General features: G+C 44.4%; 1 protein-coding gene across 4 annotated transcripts in view; it reads left to right on the top strand.

Moving 5' to 3' along the window:
* Positions 1-27,709, top strand: part of Nedd4l (NEDD4 like E3 ubiquitin protein ligase) — a 329,402-nt gene that overhangs the window by 142,223 nt on the left and 159,470 nt on the right. Inside the window, exon 1 of one of the 4 annotated variants that reach the window (XM_076912555.1) lies at positions 14,533-14,726. The exons of the other annotated variants lie outside the window; for them this stretch is intronic. The gene's annotated coding sequence lies outside the window, so the exon portion shown is untranslated. Of the gene's footprint in view, positions 1-14,532; positions 14,727-27,709 lie in introns of those variants that run through there. 4 annotated transcript variants of the gene reach the window in all.

Raw genomic sequence — 27,709 nt, 5'->3', positions numbered from 1 at the left:
AACCCAGGGCACTGCGGGTGCTAGCCAGGCATTACAACACTGCACCATGTCCTCAGTTCTCTGGCTGCAGTTTTAAGGGACATATCCACTGTAGGATTTGTTCTGTTGGTAGTTTTTCTTCTGCATATGTTTGCTCCTGTTGGTGGTGGTGGTGGGTATTTACTTATTTGTTTATGACAGATATCACTATTTAGCCCTGGCTAACCTGGAACTAGCTATGGAGAACAAGCTGGGTTTGAACTCAGCCTGCTTTTGTCTATCGCTGGAATGAGAGGCGCACAACATCAGCATATGCTTTTTATTTAGACTTGTCTGTGAACACAACCACTTTTTCTAGGATGTAATATGTAGGCTAACAGCAACAGGGTGTGAGAGGGAAATGATGGTTTTGCTTAGGTTTGGCCTGTGTGCTGGCTAGTTTATGTCTACTTGACGCAAGTTAGAGTCATCAGAGAGGAGGGAGCCTTAAATGAGAAAGTGCCTCAAGTGAGGTACTTTAATTAGTGATTAATGGGGAGGGCCCAGACCATTGTGGGTGGTGCCATCCCTGGGCTGGTAATCCTAGGTTCTAAAAGAAAGCAGGCTTGAGCAAGCCAGTAAGTAGCACCCCTCTATGGCCTCTGCATCAGCTCCTGCCTCCAGGTTCCTACCTTTACTGCTTTTGATGATGAACTGTTATGTGGAACTGTGAATGAAATAAACCCTTTTCTCTCCAAGTTGCTGTTGGTCATGGTGTTTCATCCCAGCAATAGTAACCCTGACTAAGCCTATGTCCGGAACGGAGGCAGCATCTCCTGCTTACTAATGCTCTGCTCTGAGAATGCCAGCTATGTGTTCATACCCTGACTTAATTGCACAGCTTTTAAAACTTTCATCTGATATAAACCATGTATGATGTGTAGACCTGTAATTCCAGCCCTCAGGTGGGACAGACAGGAGGGTCAAAAGTTCAAGGTTCTTAGGCTACCTAGGGATTTTCCAGGGCAGCCTGAGCTAGAGACTCTTAAAATTTTTGTTTCCCCCTGTGGTAGTTTTTTTTTTTTTTTTTTTTTTTCTTATTCTTTGTAAAAATTAATTAATTAATTAATTAAATTCTTAATATTATATAATATATTGTTAGACTAGGGGAGGTATTTTTAGTAGTGAGGGTTGAGGGTTACAAAAGTTACTTGAAGGAGTGATGTCTGTACCATAAGAATTTGAAAGGTGAGACGCTGAATAGAAAGTAGGCAAAACAAAGGAAAGAGAAGTTTAACAGATGAAGGTGAAAGTTAAAACAGGAACAAAACAAAGCCCAGAGAGCTACGTAAAGTCAGCAGCCAGCTAGCAGGAAGGACAAATGGAGGGCAGGAGTCCATACATAGTAGGGGCCCAGAATGACTGAGCAGCTGAGCCCCGAGAACGGCATTGTCGGGGAATGACAGAGCTGCAACTACCAGGCACAGAGAAGCCATCAGTGGCTTAGAACACTGACTGGTTCTGGGAACCCAAGGGCCTTAGCACATTCCGTATGCACTAGAAATAACAGTGTAAACAGTGCCCCTCCCACTGCGTGCACACACACAAGCCTCTCTGTCTTGATGAATTCTGCAGGGAGGAAAGTCCAAGTCTAGTGTCCTTCTCAGGCAGGTAAGGCCCTGCATGGATTATGAGAAAGTACTGTTTCTTATTTTCCATAAAGTCCTTTAAAACAGGGTGAGAAAGGGTTGGGGGTCAGGGAGGGGGTGTCGATCCTGAGTTTCGGGTCAGTCGAGTTCTACAGCAAGATTCTTTCTCAGAAAACAAACAAACAGAGTTAGGCAATAGTAATGGGAAGAGAAAAGGGATGGACGAATGGGGGGTGGGTAGTAGCATTTACAGGAAAGTGCCGTGCACAGCCATAGCCAACACACTTAAAAACATAGGACTGATTCATTAGTAAAACACCAGAGACCAAAACTGATCCAAGAACCAGTGTAAAGCTGGATAGACCAGTTTCTATAGAAGAGACAAGAAGGGTGGCTGAGAGTAGTCATGGGAAAAGGCAGGCAGGCTGCATGGGTTTCCTTTATTTTTACTTTGATGTTTTTAGCTGTTTTAGCCAAGCTTTAAGGAACATAAAGTTTCGGTGTTATGTATGCGACTGGAAGACAGTGGTGCACAGAAAGGCTCCCAGTTCACTTAGAACTTGAACCTGAAATCTTGGTACTTAGAATTTTAATCTGAAAGCTTGGTACTCCCAGTGTGGGCTCATGAAGTCCTGCCCTAGCTGAGGAGCTATTGCAGGTTGGTGGCTGCTGAGGGTTGGGGGGTGGGGAGTCAGTTTTCTTCGAGGATGTAGTCCCTGGGGGGATACCCATTCTCCAATAGATGGTCCTCTACCAGTGCGCACATAGGCAGCACTGAATAGATTTGGTAGACTTTTTAAAAACCAAAAGCACCTGAACTTGGGAAGGAAGAGTGATGGAGGCGATAAAGTGGGGATGGAGGGGAGGCTAGGCGGTGGATTTTATAAAAATGTGCTATGTGTTTATGAAATTATCTATCAATAAAATACTGATACACTTTGAACATATTTTTTACGAGCCATCACACTGGGAATCAAACCCAGGTCCTCTACCAGAGCAGTTAAGTGATAAACCATTACTGTAGCCCCATTGATATACATTTAAGCAATGTAGGCCAATATTATCTTTGCGAGAAGTTTACAATAACTTATTAACCAGTAGATTTGTGGGTATATTAAAAGGCTAATACACTGGACTTGGTGCTTCCCTCCAGTGAAACTGGGGAGTTTAAAGGACTGGAGACTCTTCTAGTCATCATCGGTTGTTGCACTAATCCATCAGGAGATATGTGCTTGCTAGGGACAGCAGAGTCTGCAAAACTGACTGATAAAGATAGTAGATATTAATAATACAGTAAATCTGAAAAAGCAAACCAGGAGGCAGAGCAAATAACAAAAGGTGTGCTTGAACGCGTGTGAGCGTGTGTGTGTGTGTGTGTGTGTGTGTGTGTGTGTGTGTGTGTGTGTCTGTGTGGACACTGTGTGTGTATGGACACTGTATGTGTGTGTGCATGCATGTGTGTATGTATATGGACACTGTGTGCACGTGCGTGTTTTTAAAGGTTAAAACTCTCAAACAGTTTCCATTAAAATTAGTAATCAGCAAGGGTACCCCCTTTTACAATAACTTAATACTGTATTGAAGGCTCGCTGAAACGGTTGTATGTCTGGAATTCCAAGAGCCTCTGAGAAAAAGCAGTTTCTAAAACCAATAAGAATTGTTGAGGGGGCTAGGTTTAAAACACAAACAGTAAACATTTTAAGAAAACGTCTGTTCTTTCACAGACAAATGTATGGAAATGTAAGGCAACCATTTGTCTTACTTGTAGTTTCTATTCATGACCAGAAACAACTTGGGGAGGAAATGGTTTGTTTGATCTTACAGCTTTCTGGTCACTCTTTGTCACAGAGGGAAGTCAGGACAGGAATTCCAAGCAGAAACCAGGAGGCAAGAAGGAACTGAAGCAAAAGCCATAGAGAAACAGTGTAACTAACTTGCTTAGCCTACTTTCTTAGCCTACCATTCAGGACCACCTGGCCAGGTGTGGCACCACCCCAGTGATCTGAGGCATCCCACATTAATCAAGAAAATATGCTTTGCCTCCAGACAGATCTTAAGGAGACATTTTTTTTCCCAATGGAGAGTTCCTCTTCCTAGATGACCCTAGCTTGTGTGAAGTTGACCAATTAATTAATTAATTAATTAATGAAGAAATTTTGAGCACAATTGAGCTATTGTCACTTTGGCACACAGAAGCTTGACACTGCTAAAATTCCTTTCTTGTTTGTCTCTAAGATCTCATGCTAATATCACAATATAAAGCATAGTGCGACTTTTAAAGTCCCACAGTCTTTTTAAAAGTTCGGTCTCCTTCAAATATACAAAGGCTCTGAAAATCCAAAGTCTCTTAAAAAAAAAAAAATCCAGAGCCCCTCAGCTGTAGATTCTGGCAAAATAAAACAAGTCACACACATTAGAACACTCACAATTTCAACAAAGCAAAACCAACATCCCAGCACTATAGGTTGAATCATATAGTCATTGTCCTCCATCTGAGACTCACAGTCGTCTGGCTCCTCTCAAGCCCCACCATTCACAGGACACATAGCCCGTCTCCTAGAGTCAGGCCAGCTCTGCTCTACAGCTGTTACTGTCCTTATTACCCATCCCATGGTCCTGGCATCTCCAAAATTCTGGTATCTCTGTTGCTACTTGGCTGCCCCTTCACCAGTAGCCTTCCTTGGGGTATCTTCAGGTACTCTAACCATGTCAAATGATTGCAAGCCCCATCTTCTCTGCATGACTTCTTCAATCCTGGGGTTTCTATGCATCTAAGGCTGCATCCACAACTCTCCTGATCTCTCACGGTGCCAATCTTCAGATGCTCTCCCTGTCTTCAAACCAGTACCACCTGAGAAGCTCATACCCGTTACCAAGTTCAGCTGCGGACACAAGGCACACCCTTGGCTCTCACTAGACCACAGCTTCTGGTTGCTAACCCTGAGCAACCGCTTCTCAGAAGATTTCATCTTGATGCTGTCCTCTTCTTAATCACCACTAATTTCCCAGCCCCAGCGACCAGGTTTGATTGTCCCAACAAGGCAAAGAATTCCCATTAGTGGTTCTGGGCTCTTCTTAAGCACAGCTGATTCATCAGCCCCAGCTGACCAGAACCACAGATTCTTATTTTGAAATATCAAATGGTCCCGATAGTCTTGAAGGGACTCTCAAAGGAAGCTTCACAAGCCAGGCCTCCATCTTCTGCACTGCTCTCCACATTATCTTTCCAGCTCCTACACAACAGCCCGTTAAGCTCTGATCACCCGGTGACTGTTGGAGCCCACACTTCTGAACACCTCCACAGTCCTTCCCACGACGGTCACAGCATTCACATCCCACACTCCTGGGGCAGTTTCTGTCTTCATTTTCTTTCTGTCAGTGTGATATACAACATGGCAAAGCAACCCAGGATGCAAAGAGTTCATGTCAGTTTACACTTGTTCTCCATTATGAGAGGCGGTCAGGACATGAACTCAAGGAAGGACCCTGAAGGCAAGAACTAAAATAGAAGCCAGGGAGGAACAATGTTCACTGGCTAGTTCAACCTGCTTTCATATACTGTCCAGGAATACCGCCTGCCCAGGGGTGGCGCCACCCCACTGACCCCACCCATCAATCATTAACCAAGGAAATAACCCCACAAACTTACCTAGAGGCAATGTGATACGATCTTCTCTAAATTGAGGTTCTCTCTCTTCGCAGATGGCTATAGCTTGTGTCAAGTTGGAAAAAAAAAAAAAAAAAAAAAAAAAAAAAAAAAAAAAAAAAAAAAAAAAAAAAACAGCACACTATTTCCAACCTCATTCTTAGTGAAAAATATGAAATAAAACCTGAAGGAATTAAACTATAAATAAAGCAGTGAATGTAGTTAACGCAAATTAATGAGTAAATTTATTGCGATCCTTTTTAGAATTGCAGAGTTGTTTTTTAGTTGAATAAAAACAAACCCGATGTTTATATCGAAGGATAAATGCACAATTCTGGGGAAGAGCCAAGACGAATGTGAGGGAAGAAAATCAAGCAAGCATGTATCGGGCTCCGAGATGATCACAGGATGCTGAGAACGGTTTTCATGGTCAAAGCCACGTGGTATCAACTCAGGGTCCAAAGATTTCAGTGGAGCTAGACAGAGAGTGTGTGGCCATCTTACTGGGTAAGGGATAGTTCCTCTGCAATAGATGGATAGTTGTGCAGTGTTGAGAAAAGCATGTTGCTATCCAGTGGACAGAAGGGCTTCATCATCTCTTCATCTGGACCGGGGGTGGCAGGGAGGATGCAGGGATGACTCTGTCAGTGTTATCAGAAATAAGCCCCAGAATCTTCTAAACCCTAACCACATACAGACAATTCAGTTTTTAAGAGGCAAATGTAAGAAACTGTAAAATCGTGCTGTGAGAAGGACTTGAGTAAAATTTAATGCAGGTAAGACAGTGGAGCATATGTTAAGGGAAAACCCTTGTGTAGTAAAAGATACACGATTTAGTAGAGAAAAGAGTGGTTATGGTCTCCCATCCAGGTACTAACCAGGCCTGATCCTGCTTAGCTTCCGATGAGACAGGATCATACCAGAAACTTAAAATGGATAAGAACAGCACATTCAAAGGAAAGGTGAATAAGGAATCTATTAATACACATGAGTCAAGTGTGGTGGTATGCACTTATAATCCCAGGCTGGAAGACTGCAGGTTGGCTGAGGAACAAGCCTGACTCAAAATAAAACAAAATGTGTAAACCATAGAGAATAAATGCAGACAACCGATGAACCTATTTAAAAAAAAAAAAAAAAAAAAAAAGTTCCTCTGGGAAATGCAGAGTAAAATGAGCCACTGCTTGATACCCATCTGACTGGAAACCATAGCGAATAATACTTGTTAGCAGGATGTAGTAGATAGCACCATGATGCTAATTGTGTCAGAGCACCCAAAAGCCTAGCAGCCGTTTTTATTATTATCACATTTATATATTTAAGGTGTGTGTGTGTGTGTGTGTGTGTGTGTGTAGGTCGGAGGACAGTTTGTGAGAGTTGATCGATACACTAAAAATGTGTTCACATACGGAATTTCAATTCTGCTTGTGTAACCTGCCAGGTGCCCCCAGTGACCAAGGTTAACCATCACAACATGGTAAGATACCTGGCTCTGTTGCAAAGCAAACCACAGTGTCTATTACAATATAATGCACTGATTTCTCTGCAGCTTTTATCCAGGTGTCTTTTAGAAAATGCACACACAGTCCTATGTATAAATAGATCTACTTTGCCATTTTAGTAGCAAAATCCTGACGATATGAACGGCTGTCGGTTGAAAATGGCTGGCTTAGGGAACGTCTGTGTTCTATAATATCGAACACTCATCCTCAGGAAGAATTAGCTTAGTGCTGTGTCGGATCGGCTTTGATCTCAGGAGACTTCAAAGCGTAAGCATGGGGAGGAGCTGGAAATGTCCCTGGTTTGGGCTGGGTGAGTGGAGCAGAGGTTGATGTGCACGACAAGGAACAGGACTGCAGGATTGCCAAACCTCTCCTCCCTGCCAGATTAACAGCTGAGCTGCATGTCAACCGCATCCATGTTTTCCCTGAGGAGGAAGCTGCAGAGGCCTGTGGTTTGAGGTTAGAAATCCTGGCTCCTTTCTCCTAGACCATGGGTTCTTTTATTTTATTCCATCCTGCTGTTGAGTTGATCTCCTGATATCCCTTTGTATTTTCTGAGCATTTTAATTAAATTTCTCTTTTTGGTCTTTTGTTTTCTGAGACCCTGTCTGTGTATTGTTTTCCAGCATGTGAAACGGCTTGGGTGTTTTTCAGAAACTGCATTAATGTAGCTTAGGACGTCTTCCCACATCTGCCCTGTCTTGAAAACCCCGATGGGATTTATTGGTATAGTTGTGGTTTCTGTAAACAATTACTAGTATTGAATCTTGAATCAAATTTGAACGTTCCCAGAGTCAGGCTAGGCATAACTATAGTCCCCCCTAGTCCTCCACTCACGTGAAAGAAAAGGCTGCGAGTCCTAATGTGCCCCTGTAATTCTAGTTTGGTGGGGTGAAGACAAGAGGATCCCTGGGACCCCGCTGACCAGCCTAGTCTTCTTAGTGAACACCAGGCCAGCAAAAGAACCTGTGCCAAAAAAGCAAGCATATGGCATCTGAGGAACAGTGGCCAAGGGAGCCCAGGGACACATGGATCACCCCTCCCCACCCAAGTTAAAAGAATAGGTATATTGGACTCAAAGGTTTCGGCCATTTTAGTCCACTTTGGTAAAGAAAGCATGGTGAAGCTCAAGGGGACGAGAACATTTTTAGCACAAACCAGGATGCAGAAAAGGCAGGATGGAGTGAAAGGAGATATAACCTTCAGAGCCTGGGCTAGTGACCCGTTGCATGCGCTCCCAAAACAGTCAGGCTCCCACACAGCACCACCATCTGGGGAGCATTCACTCAGGCCTGGGGAGACCTTTCAGAGCAGACACTGGGAAGTTGCCCACTAGTTCCTGCCTGTCGCAGCTGGTGCTGAGAACAGCATCCCTCCTGTGCTTGGCATTGCCCTGATTGGTCAGTCCTTTTACTTTGCCAGCCTGGAAAGGAGAACCCATCACTTACTTTTCTGTCTTTAATTAGTTGAAGTGTCCAGTACTCAGTGCTTTCTTTCTTCCTTTCTATAAAGTACTCGCTAGTAGCCTTTTGTCCTTTTCCCTCCCAGTTGTTAATTTTCGTTGATTTTTAAGTTATTTATAAATAGAAAGCAAGTGGATTCGACCACTTGTTTATGTAACCAGTGCTCACACTCAATATATACATATTATTACGTAGATACTTTTAACATTGTACTTTTAAGTATATCTCTTCAGGCATACCTTGGAACATTAACAATTATTTTTAACATTATTTGTTCTTGTTAAATATAAAAAGGGGTTTCCCCCTCTTATTGGGAAAATTGCAGAAGTTTCTAAGTCTAAACACAAGGCTATCAACTATGCATCATTGCATACCTGGGTAGCTTCTCTCTGTTTATCTTTTGGGAGGGAATGTGGGTTTTTCTGATTGCCCTCGTAACATTGTAACTTACTCTACCAGGTGATACATAATGACATTCCGGTTTCTGCGTGTTCTGCATCTTATTTTGTCAACGTCCCCTGGAAGTTTCTAGTTTTGTTTTTGTTCTTGTTTTAAGAAAGTGGGAAAAGGCCGGGCGGTGTGGTGGCGCACGCCTTTAATCCCAGCACTTGGGAGGCAGAGGCAGGCGGATTTCTAAGTTCGAGGCCAGCCTGGTCTACAGAGTGAGTTCCAGGACAGCCAGGACTACACAGAGAAACCCTGTCTCGAAAAAACCAAAAAAAAAAAAAAAAAAAAAAGTGGGAAAATATGTGACTATCTTTGTGCAAAACTGAAAGGCTTTAAACTGGATTTTGTTTTTGTGTTTCTTGGATATGGGATTACTAACTAAAAAGAATTTGGGGATCTAAACACTTTGCTCCATACTTTACTTGGTTCCTGTCAGCATAAAGAGTCATTGAGCTTCCTTTAAAAATGAGGGCCTTTCAAGAAACACATTCAGAAAGAGGTAGGTCGAGATGAACTTGAAAGGTTTAAGTGATAGCAAGGCAATTGACAGAGTGGTAGATGTGAGGTTTAGAGAGACAGGCAGGAGCCAGGGCTCCTTGAGGCTCTGTGGACTGTTGTAAAGGAATTTGCATTCCTATGGTTATGGTTGGAGGAAGTGTGCCTCCCTGTAGCCAGAAATGGGAGTGGTTTGTTGTCTTTTATTGTTGCAGGTGAGAGTGGCCCCAGGCTAGTTAAGGGGTTGTTGCAATAGCCTAGGGTGGAGTGGCTTCAGGTATGGAAAGGAGGAGAGAGAAGGGGGCTCACTGGGACAGTTAGAGCCCTTCTAGATGCTGGGCTAGTTGTGTGAGAAAAAGACAAGAACAGAGTGTGACTGACAGCCCCTCAGGTGGTGGTGGGGGAGATGGGGGTGCAGGGGAGAGGCGGAACCTAAGCTCCATTGAGGTGTTCTTTGCTCTTTAGACTTTCAACTACAAACGAGCTGGGAGACTGGCCAGTGTTGAGTGGAGATCATGGTGATTGACAATGTGTTTGGGATTCTAGGTAACTCCCCTGAAAACTCAGAATCAGGAACACAGTCATTTCAGAAACCAGGACATATCTGTAAGCTGCCAAAGGTTTCAGGGATACAGATTTGGGGACCATATGCTTTGGGCAGACAAATACAGCCTTGTGTACTGAGTGGTATTTGGAGAATGCAGGGGCCTTTCCTCCTCTCGATAAAACCATGTCTTTTTTTGATACTTGGATAAGTGCATAAGGACATGGGAACCTGTGAAGGACTCTAACCACACATACATCCTCTTTTATAGTTAGGTATTGGAACCATAAGCTAAACCAAGACAGGAGGGGCTGTTTGAAGATCTTTGTGAAGAAATTCCAGGCCCAGGGTTACAAAGCTCTGCCTGAGTTACATAAAGAGTTTTGCCTGCACCAAGTCATCCGTGTTTCCTTCCTCCCCCACCAATCGTCCCAGTTTCTCTGCTACCGTAGCTGATTCTGAGCAAGACAGAGAAACTTGGGCTTCTACATCAAGCATCTGGGTTCTCTCTCCCCGTGTACTTACTCATCCTTCAAGAACTGACAGTACAGACATGTCACCATTTTAAAATACCCTTTATTAATCATGGCAGATAAAATGTAAAGATAAGATACAAGCCTATAAATCCAAGCAGCCTGAGAGAGAGACTTGGTCACCACCTTGTTGCCTTTCTTTCCAGCCCTTGGCTATGTTTGTAATTAGATGTACGGAAATGGTTTCTGAGTTTGACATAAACAGTATTATATGGTAAGCATCTCATGACAGCTTATGTTTCTAATAATTTTTAGATACTACATATTATAGGTTAAATCACGGAGGCTTTTTAGGGAAACATCTTGAAGATTTCACTAGTTGGCAGATCCTTTTAAGATTAAAAGAAAATAAAAACACCAAACCTGAACTATCTTTTGGAATACTAAGAAATTCAAATTTTATGTTCTTAAGATCTTGTTTTGACTAAAATCATTCGTAACTATCCATAATTCCATTTGGATATGCTAGCTAAACTTTAATTATCTTTTAAATATACTTTTCCATGGCTCAAGAGATAAACGGCTTAGTGTTTAAGAGCACTTGCTGTTGCAGAGGACCCGGCTTCAGTTCCCAGAAGCTATATCCACACATCAGATGGCTTCTCACTGACTGCGCCTAGGGTTCCAGAGGATCCAGTCTCTTCTGGTCCTCATGGGCATCTGCATGGTGCACACACACAATACTTATAAAATAACAAAAGCATTAATATACATCTTATTTTTCTTTGAAATATACTGATTTATGAAGACCTAGATATATAAGGTGTGTGTGTGTGTGTGTGTGTGAGAGAGAGAGAGAGAGAGAGAGAGAGAGAGAGAGAGAGAGAGAGAATATTTAACAGTTTGCCTCTTAACATAAACATAGAAGGCACTGGGCTGGGCTCATTTTATGAAATACTTAAGTGTCTGCTTTGTAAGCATGGAGACCTCATCCATCAGAATCCACATTTAGCAAATGATATGATTAATAATGTTTATAAGACCTAGCTTATAAACAACCCAGCTGTCTAAGAATAATAAATAGTACTGAGCAGGTGGTTTGGTAGTACATCAGAAGTGCCCACAAGTCATACAAAGCTGCACATTTAATCGCAAATAATATAGAATTGTGGAAACATCAAAATTTAAAAATGTGCATTCCTGAGAGTTGAACCCTGGACCAAGTGCATTCTAGGCAAGCTCCTTATGGCCTTCTTGTTCCTTCTCCTCCTCCTCCTCCACTTTGCATATTTGAAAAGAATCTCAGTTCCTTAGACTAGTGTTAAGTCCCTTCTGCATTCCCAGGCCCAGTTTTAATTTATAATCCTGTTGCCTCAACCTCCCAAATAGCTGGGAACAGCTCTCTGCATTTTACTGTTTTACTGTAGCCAGGCAGCGGCAGTGTGAATTTTAAATAATAGTTTGAAATGTCATTTGGAAAAGAACTGTCTCCAAGAAATAGGCAGAAAGGAAGGCTTCTTGCTGGCCCTTCCCTGGTCATTCTCAGGTGTCCTTCCTGGGGCCTCTCCTTGGTCAGAGAAGACTCTGGGCCGTGCTGGGAAGGATTGCTGTTTCTTTTCCTCCAGGTACTGACTGCATGCATGCTGCCTGTATTGTGAAACTGAGGCATCATCAGTCTGAAGACGTCAGCTCCTTCCTGTTTATCAAATCTGGAGCCCTTGCTTTCCTCAGCCTGGCATGTGCCTCTTTGTCTTCCATTGGGAGATGCTAAAGCAAGCCTCCGTCACACTCCTTGGATTCTTCCCTGTCCACAGCTATACTGTTACTCCTTCTCCCATGGCTCCAAGGCCGCCACCACCATCTTCGACTCTAAGTCTTGTCCCTTCAACCAGTTGCTTTATCTGGAGCCACCATCACCCCCCAGGGACAGTGAGCAGTATCTGTAGTTGTTCTCCATTCTCATACCTATGAAGACCTGCTACTTCGTGGGCAGTGCCAAGGATGCATATAAACATCCCACAGTGTACCAGGTGCCCCCTACCAAAGCAAACCAAGACTGACACAGCCCCGATAGCTATGCTGAAACAGCTAAGCTAACCTATTGTAGACAGGCTCTCTGGCCTGCTGTGCTCCCTTGGTTTCTGAGATCTTGTCCATGTTACCTTTTGCTATAGTCTAAATAGGGGCACTGTAAATTTGGGGAGACAACATGGGAGATCAGGCTAGTCCTGGTCCTATGTTACCCTAATTAGTAGGAACATGGTTATCACTCTTGGGCATAGCAAAATTGGGCCCTAGTTTCTTCCTATAGACAAAAAGAATTGGATATAGACTTCTGGCCACTGCTAATTAAAAACTACTTTTTAAAAGCATTTCTTAATTTAATGCTGAGATTGTTAATGACTGGTCAGTTGCACTGGGGGCTCAGCATAAGCTGTTTTCTGTGGGCTCCAGAGAAGGATTCAGTTGCCCTGGGAACCCTTGTTTGATGTTCTTGACTGATGTGGAGGGGAACATTAGATGGAGACAGGTCTTGCTCTTTTCAGAATCGGGTTATTGTGTCCAGCTTTCCAGATGGATCCTTGCTGGGATGAAGGGGAGGAGCATCCTGGAGGGAAGTGTACAGCTGCGAACCAGATGTCTATGAGGATGGCATCTTTATATTAATGCTTAACACGAGTTGTCACTTACCCAAAGCTAGGTTTGCGATAACAGTCCCACAGCTTGGGTGGCTTCAGTATCACACACATTTTCCCTCCTAGTTCTCCAGGTCTAGAAGTCTTAAAGTCAAGGTATTTGAAATTGGGGTTGGTTATTTCTCTGTCTCCTTAACTGGCAAAGGCCATCTTCTTCCAGTCTCCCTTCTACCTGTGTGTGTCCTGATTTACCTTTTATAAGGACACAGTTGCATTGGGTTAGGACCCACCGACCTTATTTTAACTTTATTATCTTTTTAAAGATTCTATCTGTGAGGTCATTTTTTGAGACACTGGGGTCCAACCCTCCATGGGGAACATTTAACTGGAAGTAGAAGTGCTTTTGATCATTTATGTGTGCACACATATGTACTCAGATGTATACACATTGGTGTGGAGGCCAGAGAACACCCTCCAGGATTGTTTCTCCAGCGCTTCCCACCTTGAGTCAGGTTCTCTCATTGACCTGGAAGTCTCCAAGTGAACTAGTCTGGCTAGCCAGTGAGCTCCAGTAATCTGGCTGTTTCCACCTCCTCAGTGAAGGGATTACAGATAGTCACTACCATGCCCCAATTTTTTTTTTTTAAATATAGATTCTGAAGAATGGAACTGAGGTCTTCTTGCTTACAAGGCTGACATTTAGGCATTTCATGAAATGACTTCAGCCCAGTGCTTTCTATGTTTATGTTAAGAGGTAAACTAACTCTCTCTCTCTCTCTCTCTCTCTCTCTCTCTCTCTCTCTCTCTCTCTCTCACACACACACACACACACACACACACACACACACCCCACAGACCCTACACACCTACCTTACACATCTTTTTAGATGTGTTTGCTTACAGGGATTTGTGATTCCTCAGTGGCCCCTAACTTTAGCTTGTGTCTCCAGGCTCCTGGCTGGCTTCCCTCAGTGGCAGACAATGATCAGGAAGTATAAGGGAAAAAAACCCTTTCATCCACAAGTTGCTTTGGTCTCTGTTTTATCAACAAGTCAAGGACAGGTGGTCAGGCTGCCCCAATGAGAATCGAGTCAAGAGTCAAGTACAGAGAACAGAGGCAGTGTTCTTCAGCCTCTGGGCACCTGAGGGGGTTGAGGGGACTGGGATTGCGGGTTTGTAGTCAGAACTCACCTTTCCTGAAATACCCAGTCTCACCTGCTGTTTCTTTTCGGTGTGGTAGTCATAGGATGGTTATTTTTGTAGCTACTTTAAGCTCTCTGGGAGCCAGGAAGTTGGGATTTCCAAGCTGTTTGGTGTAGGGCCCAGCTAAAAGAACAAAAGCTGAGTGAGCTGTGAAGAATAAGTGAAGGGTGGAAGGCTGACCCTCTGCCCGCCCAGAGGACCAGTGCTCTAAGCAAGCCAGACAGCCCAAAGACCACATGACCCCTGCTCATATCCCATCCCGGGTTCAGCAATCCATTGAGGTCTATCCCTCGGAGAGAAGATACTCTAAGAACAAGCACAGGTAACTTGACTGTAGGGCACTGGGTGAGAGGATTTCAGCTAATTGCTGAGCTGGGTGGAGTTAATCTAGCCTTAGCTAGGGACTGGGTGGAGCTTGACTTGAGTCCCTGTTCCCACCGAGAAGCATTCTGGTCTAGCTGTCACTGAAATGACTCACCAGCCTAAGTAGCAAGCTTCTGGCAGGCGTTCTCAGATGTGTTAAAACTTGCTGGTGTTCAGAGTGCCTACAGAGGTGTGTGGTGCAGACACTACTTTGAAGCAAGGAAGGCAGAAGACCAGGCAGGGAGCGCCAGGGTTGCCCAGGTAGACTTCTGTCAACCCCAATCCGGCCCAGCACTTCCCAGCAGCACACATGCCTTGTTTATCTTGATTCTCGAGGACAGTCACAGGTAAGAACAAAGACACCACTGTAAGTTCGCTGTGTGGGTGTACGGCATCCACTGGCACAGAGTTCGATTTTTGTTGTAATACTGTTTTCCTATCAGCGATGTTGCTCTAACATACCAAAAGTTTCCATTGTAAATGCTTTTGAGGGTTAGCGAGAGCGGGGGGGGGGGGGGGGGGGGGGATTCTTCCTCCTCCTGTAAAAGGGTTAGCAGACCAACTTGAAAGGGGCTATGACATGAACCCTAACCTGCTTTTGCTTTCTTCTCTCTTGACAGTTTAGAAAAATGTATAGTGTTCATCTCCCAAAGGAACACAGGAAGGTTCCTTTTAGTATCTCTTATATCTAATGAAGAGGGTCACTGCTTAAATCCTGTGAACATTGATCTCCGATTTAAAAATCATTATTTTGGGCAGAAAACTCACAAACCTTCCTGTTGTGTGTTGAATCCCTATTCCTGGGACGGTTCAGTGGAGAAGAGGGAGGTATCAGCCGTCCTTGGCTTCCAGTGAAATGCCATCTTAGGTCATGTAGTGGTTTACTTGGGAGACTCGTGGTTTACATTCAGATCGTTAGATGGCAGTCATAGAAGGCTTACTTCCGTCAGGACTTGGCTTATGTAATTTAATATAAGTTACTGAATGTATAAAAATAAATTTCTTTTTTTTTTTGAGACAATCAGAATGAAAGGCCAGAACATATTCAACCGAATTGTTCTTTCGTGTCTAGCTGTCATTTCTCATGTATGTTACTCATGCATGCAAATACCCGGTGTGATTAACATGTGATATTTGTTTCTTTACCGTCTCATCTGGTGATTCATAAACTGTTAGTTTAGTAGTGTATCCATAAGCCTGGAATAAATGATTATGGGCCACACCTTCTGTTAATGAGTCTGGTTACTTTCCATGGGTGTTCTGATGGTGTTGTGTTAAGACAGCTAGGATCTAAAGGGATGCAGATGGATCAGAAATGTGACGTAAAAGCTACCCTTGGATCTAAGTTCATCGACACTACTTTATTTCACATTGAAAAGTACGCTGTCGACATGCATTGGAATTGGATTCTGGCTGAGGTGGGGTGGGGGGGGGGCAAATAACTGAACTCTATAAAAGCAAAGAGAATTTGAAGCACTGTCAGAGGTGTGAGGAGCACAGGATGGACCTCATTGTCCATGCAAAGCTGAATCCAGTGAGTGTCAGTCAGGAGATGAGGAAAGAGGGTTTTTACTTAGTTAGACAGGAGGAGAGAGAAGGAGCTGCTACCGAGGCTTTCTCGTGCGTTTTCAGGACAAATTGGCTTTTCTACTCAAGACTGTGGAATCAGTAATGCAACTGAATGTGGCTTTTAAAACCATGCATTCAGGATGTTCAGTTGTCAGTGTCAGGGACTGCTCAAGAGGAGAGGATGCAAGGCAGGGGTTCCATGAAGCCTTGAAAAGTGTGGATACCATAGTCCAGAAGGGCTGTTTGCTGGCCTGAGATGCTGGCATTCCTGGTGCATGGAAGGGGACTTCCTTGCTCATAGGTGCTGTTTGGGGGTAGAAGGCTGGCTTGATTTTCTCCATTTCATTTCAGGTGGTTTTTGTTTTGTGTGTTTTTTTCTTGTTTTTTTTTTTTGGGGGGGGGGGTTGTTTTGTTTTGTTTCATTAGTCTAAACCTGCTAGGGATTTTCCAAAGTAGTTTTCAAGGACAGCTATTTACGTAGGAAGGTAGTGATCTTTACCCCCTGGAGTTGGCTGCTGCTGATGTCATTTCGTAATTATGCAAAGGACTCACTTACAGGTGGGCCACCTAGGATCCAGGTTTCCAAGGTCATTCACCTTCAGCAGGAACACGAGTTCTCAACCCTGTTTCTTTCTTTCTTTTTTTTTTTTTTTTTTTTTTTTTTCAGAATCTATTTGGACCATGTCCCTCCCTGGTAGCTTAGAACTCTGCAGAGGGCCACTTGGCGTGCCCTCACCTCAGTAAATACTTGTTTTTCACTTGTTGCTGGCCTATTTGGATTCTGAGGGGCACAGAGGGACGCTGATGGACCCTGGATAGTCAGCCAGAGCCATTCTATCCTCCAGACCAGTGGTTCTCCACCTTCCCAATGCTGTGACCCTTTAATACAGCTTAGTTCTTGATGTGGTGATTTGCTGACCCCCAGCCATAAAGTTCTTTTTGTTGCTACTTCATAACTATAATTTTGCTACCGCTATGAATTGTAATAAAAGTATGTGCTATGCAGGATATCTGGTGACTGACCACCAAAGGGGTCACGACCCACAAGTTAAGAAAGGCTGCCTAGGCACAAATGAAGACTCCCCACCAGCAGTCCTGAAATCCAAGGAGACTGTGTTTTCCACCTTTCTTGAAACCCTGGCATCACCCCTCCTCTTCCCCTTAGTGTTCCCCAGAAATGAATCCACCCAACTAACCAAGGGACAAGTCAAGTAATCACAAACTACCTGCTTCCAGCTGAGGCACAGGCCAGCCACTCCATTCATTCAGTTACCAGAAGAAGGTTCAGAGTCAGAGCTGTTGATTGACATCCATCCCCCCACCCCCACCCCTCTGTTCAGTCCCTGCCTCTGAAAACAAAGGGTTGATTTTTCTTCTAGAAAATGGAAGAGTGTATGGACGTTTCTGGAAAAACACATGATGTGCCCCCCCCTCCTTCCCCCTCTGGCAGAGAACAGTGGGATTTCAGACCAAGGGAAAATACAGGCCTGGCAGATTCAAGTGTAATCAATGGCTAGAACTACCTGACACAGCCCACTTTCAGTGATGTAAGCTGTCTTACTCACCAGCTCTTACTCATGTGGCCTGCTGCAGGCAGAGAATCACATGCAATTATAAACAGCCTCTTCTGACCCTGGTCAGTGACTAGAAACCTTGTCACAGAATTGGAAGGCTCATGATCAGGAATTCCTGGGCAGAGGCCTTTCAGAATCCCAGGGACATGATCTTTGGGACCTTTGCCAGTGTGGAGGTTTGAAATGCTCCACTCAATTATCAGGTTGTAAGCTTCAGAGTTAAGGAAGTCTGGCTTTGTAAGGACTTTGTCAGATGTGACAGACCTCTATAGAGTTGAACTCTATTCTAAGTTCTACCCCTTTTTGTTGAGATTTTCAGTAGAATGATATCTGAGGTTAATAAGTGAATGTTTTATCTGAAATAGATTTATTCTGTCTGGTATTGCATGTAAGTAACTAACTCACTGAATACACGGTTTAAGCACTTGCCTTGCTCATTGCTTAAAAATAATTTCTTATTCTTCCGGCACTTCAGAATGAATGAGAGCTATCTCTTTCACTACTGAGAAATACATTTCTTACACTCGTCAGTTTTTGTTGGACTAATATTCTTATAAATTATATTCTGATTTTTTTTACTTGGTTTATTTTATGTGTTAGCGGTGCTATAGCAATAGGCAGGGTGAAGTTTTGCAAGCCTAATCAGATGACTGATAAAGTAGGTGGCCTGCTTTTGGTAGCTGGTTTCAATGAATTAGGTTGTTTCTTGATTCTTTGTTGGTGGGAAATCCTGCAGCCCAGGCAGAGTAGTTCTGTTCCTGCCTATACCAGGAGAGCCCTGCTTCTACAAAAGTGAAGAATGAGGGCAGGAGCTGGTGGGAATGAGTCTGAGACACACCAAGAATAGGGCAGGAGAGGAAAAGGCACATGTCAAGGCCCTGTCACCTCCAATTGGAAATGAGAGTCTTCAGATATGCATTCATTCCTTCTTAGGAAAAGTGCCATAAAAACTTAATTCTGACTGTGACGCAGGGCTAGAAGATTTGATTGTAAAGCTCCATAGCTTTACCCAGTTATGGAAAGAAAACTCAAAAGCTCCACAGCAAGACTGAGCTGAACGAGTGGGTGGTGCAGGGTGCAGCCCACAGCTGATGTTCCAGCATCCTCTTCTTCTGCCTGCTCCACGGCCTCCTAGAGTGGCCTAATCTTGGGTCCTCCCTGAGTGATAATTAAGTTGCTGGTTTGTTGTGTTTGTACACATCTATATTTAGCTTTGCTTATCTATGTTTGGGAAGGGAAGACACGTGATCAGAGAACAAAATCAAAAGCATCCCCTAAGTTCCTAATTGAGAAGGCACCAGTTAAGAGTGTCAGCGGCCTCCTGGCTGTAAGGTGAGACTCACTCATTTATCCGATCCATAAAGTACCAAGTCCTCTGGGGCCCACTCCCAACACAGGTGCTAGAGAGGCCCTGAGCTCATTAGGGCCCGAGCCAGGGACTTACCTCTCTGCCTGCACTTTCAGCCTGCTGGGCCTGACTAACCTTAATAACCGAGTCCACAGATCATATACTTGTGATGGGGTTAGGAGCCATACAGAGAAGCAGTTACACATGTGGGTGTGCTTCTCTAAGTGTTTGGGGTTTCTTCTGCCTGGTAGCTCCTCCTGTGGTCCTGTCTAGCTGGTCGTGATTAGAATGTAAGTTGGGGCTAACACTGGGTTTGTGGTTGGAAGCCTACTTTTAACAAATCTCTAAAAGGATCATTCCCAGGGAAAGCTGTAAAATACTCTGCCTAGAGGGTGAATGACCATTGATCTTAGAGCAGAATAAGAAGAATTTGCTTTACCAGGAAAGCAAATTATCTATCATGGAGGATACTCAAGAATCATCATCTATTTGATATGAAAACCAGAAGTTCTCACCCCACCCGTGGGAAAGCCCCAGAATGAGCTAAATTATTCAGAGGGAACAGCAGGTAACAGGAGTAAAGGATCAAACATATGTCTGGCTCATGGATGGTCAGAGTGAATGAAAATGAGGACATGAGTGCTCCTAGGTATGGCTGAGGAGAAGGGTTTTACCAGAGATATGAGGAGAGTACAGCCAGGGGCATGTGGAAGGGTCTAGACTGAACAGGGCCATGGGAGGAGGGGGAGGGACAGCAAGCAAGAGAGGATGAGAAAAGAGAGGGGGACCAGGAGCCAAGAGAGCCTGTGGCTGGTTTATAAAAGAAAGAGAAGCTGGGGAAAGGGAAGGGAAGAGAAAGGAGATTAGGGGGTGAGGGGAGTAGAGGGGGGCGGAGAGCGGAGCCACAGGTACCAACTGAGCCTGGAGGTCAGCGCGTGCTTCGGTGTGTTACGTGGGCACCACAGTTAGCCATTTGTCCTCCGTTTCTTTGGGACTTGGCATAGAGGACTCTTGGACTCTCCGTTTATGAAGTTGTGTTAGATGAGGTGACCTCAAAGCCCTGGTTTTTCCGTTAGGATTGGGATCCTTTACCACAGCTACTGAGTCTAGCCTGGTAACTCGTTCCTCTGCACCCAAAGGATAAATGTTAGGGAGAGAAGCAAGTACACATGTAGAGATGCAGCTCCGTTCTCTCCTGAACTAATACATTCAGCCTCACTGGAAATAAAGGAAGGTTTTTTTGTTTTTTGTTTTTTTTTTTTTTTCAGTTCTTTACTAGATAGACAAGGCATGAGCCAGCATACAGTGACCACCATCTAAATCTCAGCAACATCAACAAGCTGGCGGCTCCACAGGGCTGGAGTGGCAGTAGAACCCACTAACACCACTGTTAGTGAAATGAAGATGGTGATGTCTGGCTATTTTTAGTCACAAGTGGCAGAGCTGAACATAAACCTGGGCATCTCTTAGTCCAGGGGGCATAACTGTCTTCACCTTGCTGCATCACTCCAAGTCATGGAAACCAAGCCAGCCGCTGAAGGGAAGTGTAGGGGAAGGCCTACATAGCTCTGTGAAATAGGTAACTGTTGGTGATCTATGGTGCACTCCCTTCAAGTACTCCTCTTATATAGAGACTGTACATTCCCAGAAAGGTTCCCCTATGGCATGCATCCCCCTTCGCATGGGAGTCCTCCCTTCTCTTCCTATGGTAATCATCTTATAACCCGTGTACATCATTTATTCTGCATAGTTTGCTGTCTCTAATTGCACCTTCCTGCTAGAATGCAAGTTCCAGGAGGTAAGGAGTTGCCTCTGTCTTCTTCCCAGGGGTTCTGGACAATTGACATGTTACAGGTGCTCCATGAGTAATAGAAGGAAGGGGAAAGTTAGACTCCAAGAGGGTCTGGGAAGGAAGTCTGTGTGTAGCTGTCCTGTGAGTAGCCTCAAGGACTTGATGATCCTGAGGTGAGCTTGCTAGGGCCTGTGGTTTCTTCTGATTTATCAATGCAACACTGAAGGTGAGCTGTCTGTAGGTCACCTCAGCTCCACCTTACTGCGTGAGTACAACGGCATTGCCTGGGTGGCTCATAGCACTTAGAGGGCAAAGTTAATTGCCAGCGTCTCCGGTTTGCTTTTCTACAGGTTGTAGTTTGACCCAGCCGCTGTGACAGGAAGAGGTCTGTCTACCACAGTGACTTGGTAAAGCTCCTGATAGCTAATCCTCGGTACAGTCACTGATTTATGCACTGCGGGCTTCCTGCCTGATGGCCAGTCTGGCTTACGGTGTTCGGTATGTGGCAGTTGCACGTTCGGCTGTGGTTTTATTTAGCTTTAATCCCTTATTAATTACTCTCTAAGGGTGGATTATCCTTCACTTACAACCTTTGGTCCATGGCTATTAGATTTCTTTGTTTTAAGGCATGGCATCAGAAAAACACCCAGGAAATCTCCAGTGAGTGTATTTGTGTGGCTGGTAATCCAATTTAATTCTGCCTTTGAAACATTACAAATGTTTCAAAGGCTATGGATGAAATCTACAGGGTCCATGATACAAATAGGAGAGTCTCTGCCTCTCTGTCCCTCCCTCCCTCCACACACACCTTTATCCCTTATTTTCTAAAATGCCTAATGTGCTGTGGGACCCCCACCATACCCTTGAAGGAGTATATTGTTGTGGGCTCATTGTGTGACTGGAATATGATGCACACAAATGACCAAGACATGCCCAGAGTTCCCAGAACACCAGCAGAAATGGAGAAAGAACAAACGGTTGCTATACTGATCTCTTCCTGCCGATGGATATGGGCATGGTGTCTTCAAGGGCGTATGTAGGCGCGACAGGGCATTTCTAGCAGAGAATGGTATGCTGAGAACAGATAGGAAGGCTACTCCACGTGGCTGAATTTATAACGAAACACACAAGATGATGTAAAAAGGCAGGACTACCAGAGCCGAGCAAATGGGACAGCAGGCAGTTCTAGAGCTGAGCAGACTTGGATGCCACACAGTTAGATTTTATGTTGTAGGTTTCAAAGTGCCAGTGAACGGAACGAGCCCCACATGCTTAGCTTAGGAGATTCGTGTCAGCAATCAGCCTTATTATTAACCAGGTGTAGAAGAGGTTGGGGTTTGAGGCTTGTCTTACTTTGGGGCCTATACTTTTGTGATAAAACACCATGCCCAAAATAACTAGAGAAGGACAGCCTTGGCTTCATCTCATCCTGCACTTTGTAGTTTACCATGAAGGACAGCCAGGAAGCTGATACAGAGGTCACGGAGGATGGTGGTTACTGGCTTGCTTCCATGACTTGTTCAGCCTGCTTTCTTATAGTTAGTTCCCAGGACCACCAGCCTAAGGCTGGCACCACCCACAGTGGGTGGGACTCTCTCATAGCAATCACTAACCAAGGATTCCGTGGGCTTGCCTCATGGCTTGCCACGGGCCAATCTGGTAGGGACATTTTCTTGATTAAGGTTTCCTCTTCCCAAATACTCCAACTTGCGCCAAGTTGACAAAAACTAATTGGGACAAGACTTCTATCTTTCAAGTATTTAATCAATGAGATGGCAAAGAGGACCCTTCTGTATGCCCTGATTAGACTTGGCTCTCACTTGATAGTTAATGATCTTGGAGGAGGTAGTATACTTTGGGGGTCAAGTGAGCCCAGCCAGAGATCTGCAGTGTGAAGAGAGGCAGAAAAATCAAGCCTAGGGAACAGTGACACTGAACTCGAAGGTTTATAAGTCTGAGTTCTTTCCTGTCCCTGTTTTACTGAGAAAAGTCTGGCATCTAGCCAACCTAGATGACCTTGAATCTCTGGTCCTCCTGCTTATAATCCTGCGGGGATTGTAGGCATGCACCACCACACCCTGTTTTAAGGTCTCAGTTCTTGACAGGAGTCTGTGTTCTCTTGCATGCCTGCCTGCATTCTTTCCAAAGACAGCTGGATTCAGATAGTCTTTGGAGACTCTTCATACTCACCAGTAGAACTGCTGGCTTCAGGCATCTTACTCCAGAACCAGAGTTTATCGTTTGATCAGATGCCTGGGTGATTTCTGTGCACAGTCCAGTATTGGCGGGTCCCTGTGCCTCCAATGTGGAACATCTTTACTGATCATAAAAAAAAAGGAGGTCTTTTCCTCCTGTTGTCTGGTCTCCATAGGACCTATTTAACTTTCAGAATCTCCTCAAAATGATAGACTATGCCATATGGAGTGTGACTCTAAGTAGGGATTAATTGATATTTTGCTACCCTATATATATATATACTCTTCCCTTTCCAAAGACCATTTCTTACATGGCTTGGGATGCATCAGGCATGTGCTCACTCAAAGGAGACCCAGTTGACAGCCTTTGGATTATTAATGGATGATTCAGGACAGCTGCCAGGTGTTGCCCTACTTGGAAGATCACCTGCAGCATTCCAGAATTCTGTTTGTTTCCACATGATGCTGTAGGAAGAGAGGACATACCTCTGGCAATGCTGGCAGCTCCCTCATGGGACACAAACCTGATAGAAGCGTTGTCGGCTTTGCAGTATGGTACTCCGCGTCGGCTCAGCAGAAATTGGAGGCTCGTCACCTCGCCAATTGTTTGCCTTGACTGAGGGCTCTGCAATGGAAGACAATATGAAAGGTAGCACTGAGAGCACGAGCACCCAGACTAAGAAGTCTGTACTGGATGTCAGGGGCTGGGGGCTGGTGCTAGTTGTGCAAGCTCCTTCTCTACTTCTAAAATGGCCATCAATCCTCTAATCCAAGTTTCTGGAATGAACAGTCATTTTGACCGTCTGTGTCCTACCCCCACCACCAACCCACCCCCGGTGAGGCCACCACTAATAGTGTTTTCCTGAGACTTTACTTTTTAGTATCAGGTCATATTGGTGACATGAGGTTCACTGTGAAGCTTCTCCCCAGTGCCTGCATGAGTGCATGTATTTTTGTCTTATACCTTATGATACTCTTAATAACCCTGAGATCCCACATGTTAAAAAAAAAAAAGCATAAGATATGAAGAAAGTTAAAGATAGAGAGATTCGTGTGGAAAATCAATTCTGTACTTAGTTATGCATGACAGATAGGAGATGAAAATTCCACATTTTAGCAACTTAGGCAAGTTGTGATTTTTCTAAATGTAAAACCCCGAAGAGAAGCTACCTTCCTCATAATGTTTCAGCAAGAAGTCAGCCATCTACAAATCACACGTTGGGGACCCATTTTCTGCAGGGTTCCATGAAATATTCAGAAGCCTCAGATCTAATCGGTGGCCTTAGTTTGAGAGAATTAAGATTTAGAGCCTTGAAAAGGAACACACAATGTGAAAAGGCTCTTGAGCTGTGGGAAGGAGGGAGCTCAGCGGGTATAACTACAGGAATGCAGAGACTGTAGATGCTGGTTATTATGGGGTGGTTTGTATGGAAGAGATGCTGGTGGCGTGAAGCGTAGGCAGTGGATAGCAGAGGTGAGGAGAGAAAGGCCCAGAATACATCTGAACCAATGACGAGGCACAGTGGCGCCGAATGCACGGAAAGCCTGGAGAATCTTACACTGACGTCGTTAGTTAGAGGGTAAGGCAGAGGTGGCTGTTGGCCAATGGACCAAGCTGGATACTCACTCCACTTACTGTCAGTTAGGAAGAATAAAGCATAGAGTAAAAGGAAAAGATGGAGCCCACGTTCTGGTTGTTAAATATAGTAGAACTTTGATGTCAGCTATGATGGGAGAGAAGTACAAGTTGTTCCCCATAAACTCCTGACTTTTCTGTGCTTGTTTCCTGTGACTGAGCTTTTTCTTCCTGAGGGTTCCATGGGCAGGGAGTAGATGTATCCCTAAAACTAGGTTCTCTATCTAGTAGGGAAAACTTGCACTGGTCAAACATACATGTTTACGAGACAGAATATGAATGAGAATACAGTACCCCACTAATGACTATATAGTTTACACTAGGCTCTGAAGAGGTCTTTCAACATCTAATATGGTAATTTAAGGGAAGATTTTTTTTTAAAAATCTGAATGCCTCTCAGATTTCTATGAGATTTAAGAAGTTAGAGCCAAGACTCAACTATCCTTTAGACGAGTTGGACACAGGGAACAATCCCCAGTATGTGTCCAGCTTTGTAGGTTTGTCAAGGAATTATGGTGTTCACGCTGGAGTAGGTTAACCAGCTTTTAGTGCAAATAAGTGCCAAATTTATGACTTCTGTGAGCTTGTTTCTTGATAGTGTATGGGCCCGGAAGTTATCCGCCTAAATGGGAAAGTATGGATGGATATCTATCACTTTAAATGAGGGCGTGAGCGCCATAATCTAGCCCTTATTATGCTCATTATGATGCAGTTGTTTCCCTCTCTCCGGTTCTGTTAGGAGTTTGCTACAGCACTCAGAATAATGGAGTGGTGAGGTATTTGGTGGTTTGCTTGCCTGTTACCATGCTTGAGGGTGGAACTACTGAAAAAGACCTTTCAAATGGTCTCTCTGAGCCCTGGGGGGCTGCTTTTGACCCTTTGAAACATTAGAGTTTCACAGGTGGTCTTATGGTTTTGATCTCTTCCCAGGCCGAGCATGATTGCTGGGTGGCATCAGAAGCACATTCAGTATCTCTCAGGGTCCCACAGCTTCATTCCGGTCCTCATGCTCTTATGTGCAGTTCCAAAGGCAGGAAAGTCCCTAAGACTTCAAACATTTCTGTTGGTGTATTGGAAACTTTTGAGAGCCAAAGTCAGCGAACAGTCATGGGAGGGTTTCTGGCCTCCAGTTTAACAGTCAGCTTGCGTTTCCATGTATGAAGCTGGACAGATAATTAACGTTTGTCTGTGAGCCTTGCCCCAGCCTCCACTGGGGATATTCTATGATAACTGAGCATTACAGAACCAAAAGGAGCAAAAGGCATTCTGTAACCTATTTGTCCCTCTTGGCTTCCCATAAAGGCTAGCTTTAAGAGATACTGTTCCACTAAGGCTGCTGTTGCAAAGCACCAGGGCTGGGTGCCTGCCCAAAGACATTTACTGCCTGACTGCCCTGGAAGCCACCTGTCAGGAGGTATGAGCAGGGCTCAGTCATGAGTCCTTCCTTGGTTTCTGGCTGAGGTGACAGTCAGCAGCACTTTGTGTTCTTGGCGTGTAGACGCAGCCTCCCCATTATAGGATCGTCTTCTGTGTCTCCTCTCTCCACGTGTCAGTTTCTCATTTTCATAAGGATGAGGTCGCATTGGTCACAAGTAGAAGCAAGCCGTGCTTCAGGCCAGGATGACTCGTCCCTACCTTAATTAAAGGAGTTTTTCTTCCCAGGTTAGTTAATAAGGGCTGAATTCCCTAAGCACCTCTGCCATTTAGAACTAACCCTCTTTAGGGATTTGACACAGTTGAGTGTGGGTTCTGCTTTGTCATTAAGTCCAGAGTCTTCTGCCTGCCCAGCATATTGTCCCTCTCAACAGGGAGGGCACAGGTGAGGGTTAGCTTGGGACCTCCCGTGCAAGATTGTAAGAGAACAACTCATTTGCAAATCTTTTTTCCACACTTGACTTTAGCACAATTCTGTCTTTCTCTCTGTTGCATGCCTCTTTATAAATCAGGGACGGACAGGGCTGCTTTATAAATGCAGTGTATAATAAGCAAGCCGGAGTATATGTGTCATTGGACTTTTGTCCTACAGGCAGGAAGCAGATGAGCAGATCTGATATTCCCATCAAATTCCCGTAAGAATAAACCGACGGATGGGATCATGTCTCTCCAGGTTTTTTGTTTCATCTTGTTTCCTTTAGGACTGAGATCTTGGATGACTCTTATTGTTGCACGAAGCTTCTAACTGTTGTTGCTTTAGACTGATAATTTTTTTTTTTTTTAAATCTAGGCAGGCCCTGACTTGCCTTTACTAGACATGTTTCCCTCCCACCTCCACCCTACTGAGATAAACACCAAGTTATGATGGCTGGTAAATTATAATTGCAGGTAGGTGACTCTAGGAAATGTATATAATATCAGGTGACCAAGGGAAGACCACCCAGAGTCAGAGTCCTCAGTCTCCAGTAGAGAGTGTCTTCTCTTAACCTTCCCATTCTCCATGCACAGTGCAATGAGCTCTTTATACTGGAGCCTGCAGAAACAAAGGGAATGAGGGGGCCATGATGGCTGTCAGAAATGCATCCTGTGAGGTGTTCTGAGTTGGAAGATTTAGGGTTGAGGTTTAGAAGTCTGTAAGTTAATCAGCCCTCTCGGTCAGCGATTCTCAACCCCGGGGGAGTCTCAGCCCCTTTGGAGGGGGTCACATATCAGATGTTTGCATTATGATAACAGCAAAACTACAGTTATGAAGTAGTAATAAAATAATTCTCCAGTTGGGGCTCAGTGCAGCATGAGGAACAGTATTAGAGGGTGGCAGCGTAGGAAGGTTGAGAGCCACTGCTTTAGGTGATGCTTGTGGCTGCTCAGTGTGAGACTCCTCGACTCAGGAGTTCCTGGTCAACCAGACTTCCTCAGTCACTTCTGCTGCTGGTAGTTCTGAATTTCTACTTTGGGTCTTCTAAGTGCATGTGCAGTAGAGGGCAGATGTGCCTCCATCTCCTGTGAGCAGTCTCAGGAACGGATGCCTTCCTAGGGAAAGCGTAGTGAAGCCTTCCTCTTGGGCTTAGAAGTAGATGCTTTCCAGAAGGACTCATGGTCCGAGGCAGGATGTGAGGATTCCATCCGTGGAGCATCTAATCTCACTGATGTCTTAATTTTTGTAATCTCTGTGACATAAGATTTCTGATGTGACAACTTTGCATGTCTGCCGTACAGGTTAGCTTCTCTTTCCTGGCTTGTCCAAATCAGCCAACTTCCTATTTTAGAGTTAAAAAAAATATT

Source organism: Arvicanthis niloticus, chromosome 14, assembly GCF_011762505.2.
Source record: "Arvicanthis niloticus isolate mArvNil1 chromosome 14, mArvNil1.pat.X, whole genome shotgun sequence".
In the NCBI taxonomy this organism is placed as follows: domain Eukaryota; kingdom Metazoa; phylum Chordata; class Mammalia; order Rodentia; family Muridae; genus Arvicanthis; species Arvicanthis niloticus.
Note: the sequence above shows the minus strand (reverse complement) of the source record. Positions and strands in the feature narration are given on the sequence as shown.